At 38.8% G+C, this 10,917-nt stretch overlaps 1 long non-coding RNA gene across 1 annotated transcript; it reads right to left on the bottom strand.

The window, feature by feature from the left end:
* Positions 1-215: 215 nt before the first annotated feature.
* LOC131336327 (uncharacterized) lies at positions 216-10,483 on the bottom strand. The gene is made up of 4 exons (XR_009202779.1): positions 10,005-10,483; positions 1,793-1,844; positions 1,600-1,711; positions 216-1,498 (listed from the first exon to the last, which is right to left on the bottom strand). It is a non-coding gene; the product is annotated as an uncharacterized LOC131336327 (long non-coding RNA).
* Positions 10,484-10,917: the final 434 nt, after the last annotated feature.

The raw sequence follows: 10,917 nt of genomic DNA, 5'->3' as shown, positions 1-10,917 counted from the left end.
AAGTAAAAAATGACAATCGAAATCCAATTTTTTTTAATAAAGACGAAAAAATTGGCTTATTGGCTTATTTTTGTCTTTATTAAAAAAAATTGTGTTTCAATCGTAATTTTTTACTTTTTAGATTCCTTTCGCCATGACGAGCAATAATCCTCAAAAAATTGACGAAAACTAACAAATGCGAAAAAAATTTGAATAAGGACAAAAAAATAAGCCAAGTGGCTTATTTAGCTGAACGGCATTGAATAGCAAGCATCAAAATATATAGTGCTCACGTGTCTAATTGTTTTCCTTAAGTCACTGCACTACCATTTAAATGATAGCTGGAAATCACCTAAACATACCTTCAACAATACAAATTCAAGACTTAGTCCGCCTACATGGTTCGCATTTTAACATGGTAGACATAGCATGATAATGCTTATCATTTAAATGCTAAGGGTAACGTCCGCAAATGTAAACCATTTACATTCCAAAATCACTTCATACCAGTAAAAACAAAATCCCAAAAGATAAAAAGTCTCCACATAAAAAAACTGAAAGAACCACAATATTTTGAAAAAATAATAAAAACTACACCCTCCTAGACTGAACGACTGAACAACAGAACGAACTAAACATTACAAAGAAACAAAAATGAAGGTCAATATAACATATCACCTCTAATTAGTCCAAAAAGATCAAATACACGCACAAACACAGTTTGTTCAACCTGCAAGTTTTATAGGTCTATTAAAGAGGCTAACAATATTAACACCAATTAGTCCCACATTACTTGAACTTGCCAAAGGAGAGTCAAAGAATTCATAGCACCATCATCAACTGTAACTTCATTGCAATATCAATATTGTAACATACTCATAGCATTATGTCAATTATACCACTATAATGTGGGGAAAAAGGTTGGATGGGCAATAGGTGAGGCTATTTCACTTACTCACCAAACACTTGGGTTCTACCGTAGGCACTCTTTGCCACTAAATCCAAGAGAAGCAGATCTTACAAGACAAGAGGTAAACGGGAAATTTGGGTCGCTATTTGAAGACCTAAAGCTGAGTCGAGATCTTGAACCTCGAACACAAATCATCCTATTTGTAACATAGACCAGTCTAACTGAAAGAATGGCCAAAAAAATCGATGCACCTTACATATCTTTTCAGAAAAGAGAAATGATGTACCTTCCAAGCTAAACATTTGCATATGAGGTACCTTTCGAGTGAACGATGTACCTTGCATTTCAGTGACGGAAAGAAAATGCACTTCCTCATTCACAATTTTTGTATGCGTGCTGAGGTATATTTTGACATTTTGTCCACCTACACAGCATCGATAAGATATCCTAAGATGGTAAACCATGTGCACAAAAGTAGGAAAAGTAAATTGATTTGCTAAACTGACTTCTAATTTGGAAGTTATTGAGTACCCTTGTTCAGTAAATCGCTCCTTATTCTGCAAGTTGTCAAGATAATGCAGTGTTCCCAATTCTTCTACTCGAACTTTACTGAATAGAAGCAAATAAGCTAATCAAAGACATTGCAAAGCTGCAGATCATTTTCCACCAAAAGTTACTAAAAATGATTGTAGAACTGATTTTCCTCGTACCTCTGGGACAGAGAGCTCAAGTCGGAACTTGGGGCAATCATAGTGGTGTAAGACAGGCCCAAAAGGATCTTCCTCCAAGGCCTTGCAGACTTTTCCTAATACGAATTCTCACCTAATTTGGAAAGGAGAAACAAAAATAGTCAGTTGCAAGCATCCAAAAGCATGAAGTATAAAATGCATATATCAGATTTACCTGAGCGGGGAAGCGTGATTCTCCATTACACACTGCAACAGAAACCACAAACCTGTAACAGCAGACAGCTTGGACATGGCATATCATGCTTGAACTAAAACTATTAACAATAAAATCATTCATTACCAAAGCAGAAGTTTTCAAAATCACCCATCCAAACTCTCCCAAAAATGGGAAATTTACATTTACAGTAGCAATTTTGGATTAAGAGCCTTAAAAGCTCTATTTGAACCTTACAAACAATTTTCCTGTTCGAAAGGTATACAAACATGATTAACAAGGGAAAAAGGGTACAGGGAACACTTGTTTTAAGCACAAAGCTATATTCGTCTTGGTTTCATATGCCGAAAGGCAAAGGCACATATCAAAGCTTAGACATCTTCAACGCAAAAGTTATGACCAAAAGCTTCGTTAAAGTGAACATTGTATAAGTGATATAAAATTAGTTTCATCTTCAATTGCATGTCGCCGCCGAGACAGGCCACATGTTCCTTCTTAGATGACTAACACAAGCCAATCTTCCACTATGTTAGGCTATAGAAAAATATGGGAAAACATGAGACTAATTTTATCAATCGCAGTTACCATTCTCATTTTGTCAGTTGCATATGGGAGAGAGAGTACTCTTGACATAGATTCATGCAATAACACATCTAAATCGATAGTGAATTGTCAAAGGCTGAAAGGGAAGCAAAAATACCAGTGTACTTCTGAAGATGATCAGATTTGTCATTTTGAAGAGCTTCCTTTAGTCCTGAAGCCAAACCGTCATAGTCCAAATCCTTGTCTAATATGTACAAGGGAAATACAACAAAAATGTTAGAGATAAAATTAGCATGACTATCAACATCAAACTTGAATTCTATATGTGGAGCTCTGAATTTCTATTATGAGCGTTCTTGGTTACTTAAAGATTTGGTGAAGCTACGTTGTATCCAGGTACTCAGTATGAACATTGTATCCAGTCTAAGTGATTCATTGTGTCCATACCATTGTATATATATTGCAATATACTTGCTTTTTAGAGAAGTCCATGTGTTGCTTTTCCAAATTTCTAAATTTACTGACTTATTGTTTACCCTTGTTTTGCACTTTCCATGCCTGGTCCAACAATAGCAACAAGTTCAACAACTGCAACGGAACATGAACCATGTATGCAACTTATCACACTTATATTAAACTTTTAGCTATCTGCAATATCATTTGAGATTGAACATACTAACCTCTAAACTTTCACACGAGCATACTATCCGACATCTCCATAGGTACACATTTTAACTTGCAATCCATAAATAATTTTCCCTCTAAAATTCTTATTGCTAATTCTAAAAAATTGAATGTAGGCGTAGCAGTTGGAACTCTAATGCCAATGCCAGCTGTAAAGTAACGTTTAATACCAACTGAGACATTAAGATTACCATCAATGCAGCCTTGCAGATTTTGCAGAGCTAAAAAGTTTCCCTATGAAACCATAAAATTATGTTGCTCTGGTAGAGAAGTTTCTCTTTACGAAAATGTTATTCTGCCTGAGTTGCTGCAGCTTTACTCTGGTTCTAATCCAGATTCAATTCATTTTCGGCAGTACATAAACCAATACAATGATATCTTTGCATTTACATCTATGGGTGTCCATCTAGATACTACGTATGCCAAGCGAACAAATGGCATCTACACTTTCCGAGCACAAGGTCAAATCTATCATTGTATCAATGGTCTTTATCCTTCCAACCAAGTACAGCTCTACTTTTATGACACAACAAAGGAAGTCACCAGCAGGAAAGGTAAAAAAAACAAGCTCAGGGATGATACTATAGCACAATTAATTGAAATATTGAAGGGCAATCCATACTCTGAGTTTTTCTGTGGTCTAGGTTAGATACCAAACCTCGACGGCTATGATAGATGATACCATCTAACCATGCTGTGAGCTGACATCTAAAGTTCCATTCCAGCGCAGCACTCAAAGGCAAAATATTATCATACTCTTGGAGGAAAGCATGCAAAGGTCTATAAATCATGTGTTTTCCTTGCCCAGAGATACCAACAATACAATCAATCCTTTGACCTTGAGTTGTTTCCAAATAATAAATACCCGCCTTGATCACCGCACCTTCAAGATGGAAGTCTCGGAAAGTCAATTGGACTATCGGGTCACGTTTAAAGGCAAGATCTTTGTGTTTGGATAGATAATTGTATATAGAAATTTCACGATAAATAAAAGCTTCGAAATTGCATACTGTTTGGCATTGCCACCGAAACTTTTAGGTATTTGTGATTTGCTCTATGTGTAGATATTGAGAAAGTACGAATCGAATCCATCGCATGCGTTAGAACGGTTCGAATTTGAGTTAGAAGTCAGCGTGTCCATGGTGAGAATCCGATACATATCCTAAATTTGTGTAATCAAGTTTTGAAGGGGTAAGACGATACCGTTAGTGCGAGTCTACGTGGGAAAAGGAGGACAAAGTTAGAAAGAAATATCCGCAATTGCTTCGGTTTGGTCGATGTGAGTTTGACTTAGATTTCCATAATTATCGAATTGTTGCATGATGAATAGTGTTATGGTTGAGGCGTATCTATGTGTTGCATGTTTGGCTGGGCTTGGTTTAGCAAATTTCGAGGACGAAATTTCTTTAAGGAGGGAAGGGTGTAAGGACCCATATTTTTCGGATATTATTTAAAAGTTTTATAAATGTTAGAACTTGAGGAAAATGTAAAATTTATTGAGTTTATTTGATTTGGAGTTAATGTGTTAGGATTGTTATTTGAAGGAGTGTAAGTGTGATTTGTATGGGTGCTAGTATATAAGTGAGGATGTGTGTGTAGGGGATTAAAAATCCCAACTCCTTTCTCTCTCTCATCTCTCACCTCTCGATCTCTCTCTTTCTCTCGGCTCCTCTCTCTCTCCCTCTCCCTCTTGCTCCCAAAAACATCAAAACCTGGAAGTAAATCATGTTTGAGAAGATAAATCTATCCCTAGAATTGTTCTTCTACATCATGTAGTTAAATACAACTGGGTATGTTTGACCTCCTGCAGACTCATCTACTTGTTTCATTGGGCAGCATTTTACTCTTGTATACATAACATACTCCATATAACATGATGCCTAGAAACACTTTACATGAAAATTTCTCACGTTCAATCTGTTCAAATGAGTAATTTTCTGGCAGGACAAGCAGAATAACAATAATCAATAATGTACGACCATCAACAATCACTATGTGGGGAGGGATTTTGAACTCCCAACCTTTCGCACGAGAAAGTAGTGGGCATGCCACTAGGCCATAATAGTGAGGTAACATGTGAAAAATAAACTTACAACGAGCTACTAATAAAGAAATGAGCATTGACAGAGTAAAAGACATTTACAGACAATTTTCCCAGTCTACATCTTGTATTCCTAAGTGGTAGCCTAAGCATGTCATGAAGAACCATGTAATAACTAATATCGTCTAGAAAAGATTTTTAAGTTAGCTTGGAGAAACTTGCCTCTAGTAATCCAAACAGCAGCAGCCAGCTACTGACATCATTAGATGCCAGCCTTATTTCCAGATAAGACAGTACCTGTCTTGCCATCCCATCTCTGAATTATTAAGCCACAAGTGCTATTTTGGTGTCCAATATGAGTTGTGATACACAACTTGAATTTGACAGAATGTAATTGTTCAATACTTCAATTTAGGATACAACAGGATTATTAATGGAAGTCCGCATTTTAATGTTACTTTAGTCATGATCCAAAACAGTAGAGGTAAAAAAAATGCTAAACAGTTCTGGAACAACCCTCATTTGCCAATGTTCTTTTCCTTGAACCAAATAAAAACATTCACACAATTCGAGACACATTTGGAAAACTGTGAAGTATGATTATGATGTTTTCCTGTGGCTTATGGTAATGGTCTAGTTACTTTTCATATCATTGAAACGAATCAAAATACCAACCAGTTCAGATATCATTCATCAATCAATACCATCTTTATAGTATCAATTCAGATCTTAAATAGCCACATGACAGACAGGTAGTTCCCGAGGTTTATCATTGTAAGCGTATATCCGCAAAGGCTATAAGTTGAAATAATGTATCACTCCAACAGTTGGTGCCTTGAACGTCTGAAGCAACCTAATTAAGAAGCATAGAGACACTTGTAATGACGAGGCGTGTCATGTCGGACACCCTTCTGGGACACAGATACCCCTCAACTCCAAAAAGACAGTCTTAATTAAAACTTTCAATTTGCAAAACCAGACACTTCCGCGGCACTTCTTTAACATCCAAACACGTCATACTTGATGAATAGTCACAGCAATACTATTAGGCATTATTGGGAATGCAACTTATGCACTCAATATATAGTTTGAAAATTCAAATAGAACTATAAAACGATGTGATGTAATACATTGTAACATCAGCATATTGTAATATTGTACAATTGTTTCCATTTGTTAGAAAGGAACCTAGGCTATAACCAACATTAATTCTCTTTGTTGATCTAGTCACGTAATCAGTCATGACCGAAACCGCAAGAACGTCTCTCCAAACCAGAGGATGTCACTTCAAAACTTTTAACTGGTGCATTTTCATTTGGAAAGCACATAATATAACTAATGCAGGAAAAAGATTACAGCAACACAATTACAAAGAGCAAACAAAAGTGAGGACTCAATTATCAAGCTATAGAAGTTGGGGGGAATTGCATTTCAGTGGTAAGAGGGGCCAAAAATTCCCAACTCACGGAGCACTTTTTCGGAATTGCCCAGTCATGGGAAGGAAAACAATAATTTCCAAGATATGGTGTTGCAGACAAAAATACCCCTTCTTCCTAAAATTGATGCACTTTCATACCTCTCTTGTTCTGAATTAGGGGCAACTTAGGTTCATACACAGGGCATTTTTTCAAACACCTCACAAGCATACCTAACTTGCCCAAGCTTGGTACACACATACAACAACCAGAGTAGTCCACGAATAAACATCTAGATTTTTTATATTATCAAAAACCCGGTTCACCGAAGTCAAGTCTTTCAATTTCGCGTGGAGAGAGAGGAGGGTGAAGCCCATCATCAAAGTCACTACCGGACCCATCCCTACCTGCCTGATTATTCAGATCCGGCAGTGTCTATATCCCGCCTGCGGCGCAACTTGAGGAGGCCCGCTTCTTGTCTTGCCTGGGCCGGAGACCGTATCGGTTGGGCGGCGGGGACGGGGAGCGGGAGAGGGACGAAGACGACAAAGGAGAGAGAGAGAGGCGGAAGGAGAGAGGGGTTGTTGTGGAGCTGCGGCAATGGCGGTGGATGATGGTGGCGATGGAGGCTTGGAAGCTACAATGATGGAGGCGGATTCTGTGGATTTGGGTAACTGATTTTTGCCCCAGTTTTCCTCGAGCTTGTTGGCTGCGTAATGGGGAAGAGAAACAAGGAGAAACTGATTTTTAGGGTTTCAAATGTGTATGGGTTATATTAGTCTTTTTACATTACCTTTCCATGTATGAGGAATATTTTTTGTTCCGTTTCATATATGAGTAATTCCCAAAAAACCTGTTCATGGGTTGAGAAATTTTTGCCCCTTGTACCACTGAACACGAATTCCCCCTAGAAGTTATCTAAGTGCATTAGACATGCCTCACGAGTTATAAGAAGGAAACTATTAAAATTGAAGTGGCGCTCATAAAGCTGTTCATTTGCAACATGGAAGCAAAGTCATCTTTCTGCTCGTGGTAGATGATAGAACCTTCGTATGGAGTTAATAGGGAGGGGAAGAAGCGATATTATAGCTAAAACAAACTTGAGCCATTCAATTTATACCATGCACCGTACAGTCATACTAATAGTTAATATTCTTATGCTCTAGCTTATGTTACACATTACTCTAGTTGTGCACCAAAAAGAACAAATTTGAACCTCTCATAGTCTACTGCAAGTACCCGTTGACCAAGATAGAAATGCCTACTCATTGTACGCCTTGGTTCGTTCATGGGATACTTGAGCATGTACTAAAGCACATGACGAGATGCAAAAAGACCGACACAAAGGAACCATTGATTCCCTGAGCCACTCATGCTCATGTCGCATAGGCATTTTTCCATCCAGTAAACAAATCAAGAGAATGCCCCCAAATGAAATAAAAAATCACAAACAAATCGATCGAGAGAAGAAGAGAATGGGAATATCAATATCAAAAAATTGATGATTTCGTTGCAAAATCTTGCCACTTTATGGACCTAGAAATTGTATAGGAAGAGAAATACGTACGGCGATCAAGAATATCTCTAAAGTATGAATTGCCAACGGCCAGCCAAATTAGGTCTTGTCAACTAATCAAGAAATCCACCTAAATCAGATGCCCCATACAAAGATATGAGGATTGTGAAACCCAATACGCCATTATCAAAGAATGGTCTACACTTTCATGGACCACTCGAAGCTCAATCATAATTTGCTGCACACATTGAAACAAAGTTCCTTATTTGTTAAGAGGCTGTGTATAAACCATACTCCTACAATTTACTCTACTCAATTTTGAATCTTTGATTATGTCTCGCTTCATTAAATCCAAATATTAGCATGATCTCGAGGAAACCTCCCACATGATGTTCTCCATTTATCTCTTAGCACATAAATTAATGATGTAATTTTCTGCTATCGCCACTACAATGACTTAACATCTAAAGAACCTACCATAACTCCACGAATAGAAACAAGACCTACATGAGTCTCTCATCACGAAACCAATCGAGCAAATGAAATTCATCCCACATGACAAAGGAAATCACAACGTATTTAAATCCAAGATTAAACTCTAATTTTCTAGATTTTATATCGAAGTTCAAACCAACAAGATAATTTCCCAAATCTGCCATGATTAACTGAGGGCATGGGTCTCCATATGAGATCAGAGTTGCAGTGCCTCGGAAATATGAAAAGCGAGATGAATGTAAGACACTTGGTCACTTCTGCACTCAAGCAACTGGCCCCAGACATTACAGGAAAGAATGGAAGGTGAAGGATCTGGAAATGAGGTTCATGTTTAACACCAACGAGAGTGAGTGGGAAGAGGTGAAAAGGAGAAAAAGTAAAGGAGGTTCTTATCCCACCAGTTACTTTGGTGTGCTTTCCTCTCGTGGCTTAAACAATGTGGTCGACTTGAAAAATCTTAAAGAGGCCATGACAAGTAGATGCTGTAGATTGAGTGCGCCTCCTAGTGTGGTTGTGGCTTCTCCCACTAAGGAGAAAGTGGTTTCTCCTTCTTTGGCTGCTGGAGCAGAACCAGTCTTTGTGGTAGAGCATCCAAATGCTGCACTCGCAGATACTTCCCACGGTCTTTGTGGAAGGGGGTACGGCACGCACTCTATGATGTTCTACATATTCCAAAGGGTATTCAAAGACCCATTCACATGGTCCAAGAAAAAGCTTCTAGAGAGAATTGAAATCCTCAAGGCAGTAAATGACCTCTCCTATAAGCCAAAGAAATCTTGCTTAAAGCCTTCAAACAAGTAGAAGATAAGAGTTTTCTTAAATAAGTGCAATCTCTTGGGTCGAGAGCCTTATTTGTTTTCTTCGACAATTTTTGTTTCTCCACCTTGGCTATCTCTGAAGCATCGTTTTAACTCACGCATAATTACGGAAAATTTTCACAACACCAAATTCTAACAGAGCATAATACAATAGCAACAGTAATGGTAAAACAAAAAAAAAAACCCCTTACTTGACATCTCCGTGACTTGCTCAGGAGTCAGTTTGGTAGAGAACCCACAAACCTAGCAAAAAACCCATAAACCGATAGCAAAGCTAATGTCAATGAAATGATATACAAACTCTTTAGTATAAACCTAGCAAAAAATGAAACATACAAATTTGCAGAAACGTTCGAAACCTACCAAGGACCAACACATCAACACCAAAACTATCCCTGTCCCTGTAATAAAAACGTGATCATATTTTGCCACAGAAACCACCGATTTTATGGTCCTTTTCCCCTAGAGGTCGTAGCTCGATCGGGCCTAGTTTTTTGGGGTGTGTCTGCCTGTGCGTTGAGGCATATTGCAAGATCGGCCAAGACGAGGCAGTGAAGGGTAACGAAGTTAGGAAACCCTAAACGAAACCACAAAAATCGCGAGAACAGACAAACCACCACACAACAGAAACCGCGGCCAACGGATTTACGGGTAGGTACAGCAACTCAGGGAAAGGGAAAATCGGAAGAGTTACCCGTACCTGCGAACCAAAACGGAGAACAGCTTTGACGTAGCAAAGGAAGAACTCGCAGAGAAGAACCAGTCCAGTGGAAGCCAAAAAAGACAGCCATCGAAGAAGTACCCGCCCACAGTCTCAGATCCCCACACCGGCGTACTCTGCCACCAACACCTAACACCCACCAACGGCAGAGGTCTACGCACACCTCCATGAACAAGAACACAAATCGCTGAGATCAAAGAAGGAACAGGACCGCTCCTGATTTCTAGGTTCTTTTCCTGCAACCTACAGCCATTATTCGATCTAATTTTTTAGCTGGGGGAGACATCAAGGAGAGGGGGAGAAGTGGAAGGAATAGCCCTAGCCCCACTCACAGATGTCAGCGACAAGGTTGTAAAATGTATCGACGAAGTCGGGGACGCTCTCGGTCACCACCGCCACCGATCGCCACCTTCTCTCTCCTCTCTCTGTCTTCTGTTGACTCCTCTCTCTCTCTCTCTCTCTCTGTAGGAAGAGAAGAAAATGAGCAGGGAAGAGGCACCTACGTGGCCTGATATGGTCCACGTTTTTTGCTTGGGACGAAAAGACAGGATTTCCCTCTTTCCCTTTGCCTGCCAGTTGCTGCGTTTTGTGTTGGGTAATTGGTAAAATAGAAGAAATCAAAGGGCAAATTCGTCCGAAATTGAAAAGATGGCATGCCAAAAACTGGCTCTTTTTATATAACGGTTGGACACTGCTTATCCCAAAAATGCCAAGGACACATATATTTGTACACATATCTTGCATATATACTTTTATGGGTTTCATGTCGGGTCCCACCAATATGATCCGAACCGCTCATTATTTTTAAAATAATGTTTTAAGAGTATCTGTAAAAAATCAACTCGATAGGATATCAGTAAGGGTTTTTTCAGAAATCGCAGTGTGAATCAGA

The sequence above is a fragment of the Rhododendron vialii genome, chromosome 1a (genome assembly GCF_030253575.1).
Source record: "Rhododendron vialii isolate Sample 1 chromosome 1a, ASM3025357v1".
NCBI classification, from domain to species: domain Eukaryota; kingdom Viridiplantae; phylum Streptophyta; class Magnoliopsida; order Ericales; family Ericaceae; genus Rhododendron; species Rhododendron vialii.
This window is presented reverse-complemented; position numbering and strand designations above follow the sequence as displayed.